Source organism: Mesoplodon densirostris, chromosome 2, assembly GCF_025265405.1.
Source record: "Mesoplodon densirostris isolate mMesDen1 chromosome 2, mMesDen1 primary haplotype, whole genome shotgun sequence".
Taxonomy (NCBI): Eukaryota; Metazoa; Chordata; class Mammalia; order Artiodactyla; family Ziphiidae; genus Mesoplodon; species Mesoplodon densirostris.
The window spans coordinates 134,252,145-134,258,144 of record NC_082662.1 but is presented as its reverse complement, the minus strand read 5'-3'; positions in this window follow the sequence as shown (position 1 = coordinate 134,258,144).

Below are 6,000 nucleotides of genomic sequence, written 5' to 3'. Positions count from 1 at the left end.
CTTTTCCTGTAATTGATATCTAGTCTCATAGCATTGTGGTCGGAAAAGATACTTGATACAATTTCAATTTTCTTAAATTTACCAAGGCTTGATTTGTGACCCAAGATATGATCTATCCTGGAGAATGTTCCATGAGCACTTGAGAAAAATGTGTATTCTGTTGTTTTTGGATGGAATGTCCTATAAATATCAATTAAGTCCATCTTGTTTAATGTATCATTTAAAGCTTGTGTTTCCTTATTTATTTTCATTTTGGATGACCTGTCCATTGATGAAAGTGGGGTGTTAAAGTCCCCTACTATGATTGTGTTACTGTCGATTTCTCCTTTTATGGCTGTTAATATTTCCCTTATGTATTGAGGTGCTCCTATGTTTGGTGCATAAATATTTACAATTGTTATATCTTCTTCTTGGATTGATCCCTTGATCATTATGTAGTGTCCTTCTTTGTCTCTTCTAGTAGTCTTTATTTTAAAGTCTATTTTGTCTGATATGAGAATTGCTACTCCAGCTTTCTTTTGGTTTCCATTTGCATAGAATATCTTTTTCCATCCCCTTACTTTCAGTCTGTATGTATCTCTAGGTCTGAAGTGGGTCTCTTGTAGACAGCATATATATGGGTCTTGTTTTTGTATCCATTCAGCCAGTCTGTGTCTTTTGGTGGGAGCATTTAGTCCATTTACATTTAAGGTAATTATTGATATGTATGTTCCTATTCCCATTTTCTTAATTGTTTTGGGTTCGGTATTGTAGGTCTTTTCCTTCTGTTGTGTTTCTTGCCTAGAGAAGTTCCTTTAGTGTTTGTTGTAAAGCTGGTTTGGTGGTGCTGAACTCTCTCAGCTTTTGCTTGTCTGTAAAGGTTTTAATTTCTCCATCAAATCTGAATGAGATCCTTGCTGGGTAGAGTAATCTTGGTTGCAGGTTTTTCTCCTTCATCACTTTAAGTATGTCCTGCCACTCCCTTCTGGCTTGTAGAGTTTCTGCTGAGAGATCAGCTGTTATCCTGATGGGGATTCCCTTGTGTGTTATTTGTTGTTTTTCCCTTGCTGCTTTTAATATGATTTCTTTGTGTTTAATTTTTGACAGTTTGATTAATATGTGTCTTGGTGTATTTCTCCTTGGATTTATTCTGTATGGGACTCTCTGTGCCTCCTGGACTTGATTAACTATTTCCTTTCCCATATTAGGGAAGTTTTCAACTATAATCTCTTCAAATATTTTCTCAGTCCCTTTCTTTTTCTCTTCTTCTTCTGGAACCCCTATAATTCGAATGTTGGTGCGTTTAATGTTGTCCCAGAGGTCTCTGAGACTGTCCTCTGTTCTTTTCATTCTTTTTTCTTTATTTTGCTGTGCAGCAGTTATTTCCACTATTTTATCTTCCACCTCACTTATCCGTTCTTCTGCCTCAGTTATTCTGCTATTGATCCCATCTAGAGTATTTTTTATTTCATTTATTGTGTTTTTAATTGATGCTTGATTCGTCTTTAGTTCTTCTAGTTCCTTGTTAACTGTTTCTTGCATTTTGTCTATTCTATTTCCAAGATTTTGGATCATCTTTACCATCATTATTCTGAATTCTTTTTCAGATAGACTGCCTATTACCTCTTCATTTGTTAGGTCTGGTGGGTTTTTATCTTGCTCCTTCTCCTGCTGTGTGTTTTTCTGTCTTCTCATTTTGCTTATGTTACTGTGTTTGGGGTCTCCTCTTTGCAGGCTGCAGGTTCGTAGTTCCCGTTGTTTTTGGTGTCTGTCCCCAGTGGCTAAGGTTGGTTTAGTGGGTTGTGTAGGCTTCTTGGTGGAGGGGACTACTGCCTGTGTTCTGGTGGATGAGGCTGGATCTTGTCTTTCTGGTGGGCAGGTCCACGTCTGGTGGTGTGTTTTGGGGTGTTTGCGGACTTTTTATGATTTGAGGCAGCCTCTCTGCTAATGGGTGGTGTTGTGTTCCTGTCTTGCTAGTTGTTTGGCATAGGGTGTCCAGCACTGTAGCTTGCTGGTCGTTGAGTGAAGCTGGGTGCTGGTGTTGAGATGGAGATCTCTGGAAGATTTTCGCCGTTTGATATTATGTGGAGCTGGGAGGTCTCTTGTGGACCAGTGTCCTGAAGTTGGCTCTCCCACCTCAGAGGCACAGCACTGACTCCTGGCTCCTCAATTTGGGATGATTTGTTGTCTATTCATGTATTCCACAGATGCAGGGTACATGAAGTTGATTGTGGAGCTTTAATCCGCTGCTTCTGAGGCTGCTGGGAGAGGTTTCCCTTTCTCTTCTTTGTTCTCACAGCTCCTGGGTCTCAGCTTTGGATTTGGCTCCGCCTCTGCGTGTAGGTCGCCGGAGGGCGTCTGTTCTTCGCTCAGACAGGACAGGGTTAAAGGAGCAGCCTCTTCGGGGACTCTGGCTCACTCAGGCCGGGTGGGAGGGAGGGGCACGGAGTGCGGGGCGAGCCCGCAGCGGCAGAGGTCGGCGTGACGTTGCACCAGCCCGAGGTGCGCCGTGCGTTCTCCCAGGGAAGCCGCCCCTGGATCCCGGGACCCCGGCAGTGGCAGGCTGCACAGGCTCCCGGAAGGGCGGCGTGGACAGCGTCCCGCGCTCGCACACAGGCTTCCTGGCGGCGGCAGCAGCAGCCCCAGCGTCCCACGCCCGTCTCTGGGCTCCTCGCTTTCAGCCGCGACTCGCGCCCGTCTCTGGAGCTCCTTTACGCGGTGCTCTTAATCCCCTCTCCTCACGCACCAGGAAACCAAGAGGGAAGAAAAAGTCTCCTGCCTCTTCGGCAGCTCCAGAGTTTTCCCGGACTCCCTCCCGGCTAGCTGTGGCACATTAGCCCCCTTCAGGCTGAGTTCTCGCCGCCAGTCCCAGTCCTCTCCCTGCGCTCTGACCAAAGCCCGAGCCTCAGCTCCAGCGCCGCCCGCCCTGGCGGGGGAGCAGACAAGCCTCTCGGGCTGGTGAGTGCCGCTCGGCACCGCTCCTCTGTGCGGGAATCTCTCTGCTTTGCCCTACCCAGGTATGTGGGGAGTTTCTTGCCTTTTGGGAGGTCCGGGGTCCTCTGCCAGCGTTCAGTAGGTGTTCTGTAGGAGTTGTTGCACGTGTAGCTGTATTTCTGGTGTATCTGTGGGGAGGAAGGTGATCTCCGCGTCTTACTCTTCCGCCATCTTACCCGGAAGTCCCTAGGTTATATGTTTTTGAAGTTAGAAACTATATTTACATCACAGCCCCTATGTATAGCACAATATCCATTGCTAATTCAGATTGTGTTTTAAGATATGAGACAAAATTTAAGACTTTTATTATAGTCATAAACATCTAGCAAACCAACCAGAAAATAAAAGCTAATTTTCAATTGGTTGGCCAAGAACAAAAAAGAGAGGAATACCTAGTGCAAAACCATATCTCTAATAACTACTGTTGGATTTAGAGCACACACATGCTAAACTTAATTTAAAATATCTTCTTATCAAAGATTTGAGGTTGAACCTGAAAAAATTATATCAGAAGTGAAAATAATTATGTGGTCTGACCAGCCTGGGTCACACAAAGTAAGTGTACACTATATATAAAATAGATAAACTACGAGGTCCTACTCTATAGCACAGGCAACTATATTCAATACCTTGTAATAACCTATAGTGGAAAAGGATCTGAAAAAGAAATATATATATATATATATCTGAATCACTTGGCTGTACACCTGAAACACAACACTGTCAATCAACTATACTTCAAGTAAAAAACAAAACAAAACAAAACAAAGTAAGTGTAAAGGGAAGTATAGTTTTATAAATTCACCTCTGATATCCAATGGACCAACTGAAAGACAACAGAAACTACAACTTTCTAGGAGACAGGACATGGCTAGCAAACCAGGCCGTTACCCTCGGTAATGGTCATACCTGCCAAAAAATATACAGACTAGCCTGCATTCATGAATACATAGGTATTCTTCACTTATCTGGCATTATTAGGCAATGAGGTATTGTATGTTAGGATAAGTTTTTTTTTTTAAATGACAAATTTAAGAGGAGTTATTTTAACCTTCACTCGGTAATTTTTTTCTAAAATTAAGAAATGTATCCACTGGTGTATCTAATGTTTCCGTGATAACTCGGGGTCATCAGTTCAATCAACGTTTGCATGAATAATGCAAATGGAAACAAGACAGGCATGCTTAATGAAACTGAAAATGACATAGCACTGGCTGGAATACCTGATGAGAGAGCAAGAAAAAAACAAAAATGAAAACAAACCGTGATCAAGAAACAATCAGTCAAGTTCTGACTTTCTGTACTTAGTTTCAAAAAGAGACACCACAAATCCCAGCGAGAGACTCCAGCAGCATTAGCTGTCTTTCTCCTTTGTTTCCACCTTCCTTTCCTTTTCCTTCTACCCTAGATTGTTCCAGGAAATGTTTATAGCTGCTTCCAAGACAAATGCTAATACTTACTTTCTCTCACACAAACTTCACAATATGTCACGTGATAAATAGTGTGGAGGTAAAAGACAATTCATCACAGGGACATCTCCTATGAAAATAAAATTAGAAACTAGCTTCTAAACATGCAGAGAGAAGGGCGTGGTGTCAGGCACTAATTTCCTTGCAAATTCCTCTCCATTTCTAATAGACGTTCTTATTTACCAAGATCCCTTTTTATTGGTGTCCTATTCCAGACTGCTCCACTCCACCCATCCTCATCCTGTAAAATACATTCACACTCTTTTGTGACCCTACCTATTTGCCCATTAAATAATCAATCATAGAACTGTCGGAATTAAATATAATGTGAAATTAAAATACTGGAGTCACTTGGAGGGTTTAAGCAGCTCCACCAGAAAATACTGGACATGGATTTAAAGAGGCTGTGTGGGACGTGCTCTTGTCCAAGTTCTTTCTCAAGAAGTATCTGAAATAAGCCTAAATTCAGAATTAATCAGATTGGCCTGCTTTCTCAGGTGGACTGGAATTCACCGCTCTTTCCCCTCAACTCCCTGATGTTAGTGGCACTTTCCAGAGATGAGGTGGACTTCTCTGCCTACTGCAGAAGCTCATTTCCCCCCGGGTCCACTCCCTGTCTGAATCCCACACTTGAGGCCAGATGCCAGCCTTCCCAGAACATTTGTGGTCTCATTTCAGTGTTTGACCTGCTCAGATTGAGTCTCTGTAGACTCTTTCTCAGCTTGAAACCTGATCTTCAACCCCTTTCCCTGACCTCGATGGTTACCTTCCTACTTTAGGTCTCAGGTGCTTTAGCTATAAAATGATATAGTTGCCCTTAATTCTAAAGTCTTCTTTCTAAAGCTCTGCAATGTGGTAGCTCCTTGAAAATGTTTCTCTTTGCTGGTTTTAATTTTGTAGAGAATTAAAACCACAGCTACTCTAAAAGACAGTAAGTTACATTGGATAAGGAAAGTGTGTTTTTGTAGTTAGATTAACAGGGATAGAAGATGACAGTATGTTTTAAGATACTCATAATCCATTCTCGGGAGAGTCAGGGGAAGAAGGGGAAGGGAGTTAATAAAATACCAAATCATTGTGACAAATTAAGTTAACCAAGTTGTAGCTGATTAGTTACTACTTGAATAAGCCACACATATCCAATTCAAGTTTTCCTTTATTTTTCTAAGGAGGGATCCCAGTGAACTGAGTCCCATGTTCAGGAACTCCACGTTCAATGGCTTAGTCTTTAAAAACTGTTATGTTTCTGGAAGAAGAAATATTTCCCATCAGTCCTAATTGATGTTCAGCTATCACGCACATTTGAAATAAATTTATTACTTTTCCTGATCTCAGTGTAATACATTCCAAAGGGGGCAAAGAGCACACGAAAATTTATGAAGTCTCTATCTTCTACACTAAAGTGTGTAATAAATTACATACTATTTGTCCGTGAAATTCACAAGGCATAGATATCACACCATTAGCAATGTATACAGTGGTAAACAGGTAATGATAATGATATAAAACAAAATAGACTGTGTATGTTGGCACTGCAGTCAATAAAGTAATCATTAAA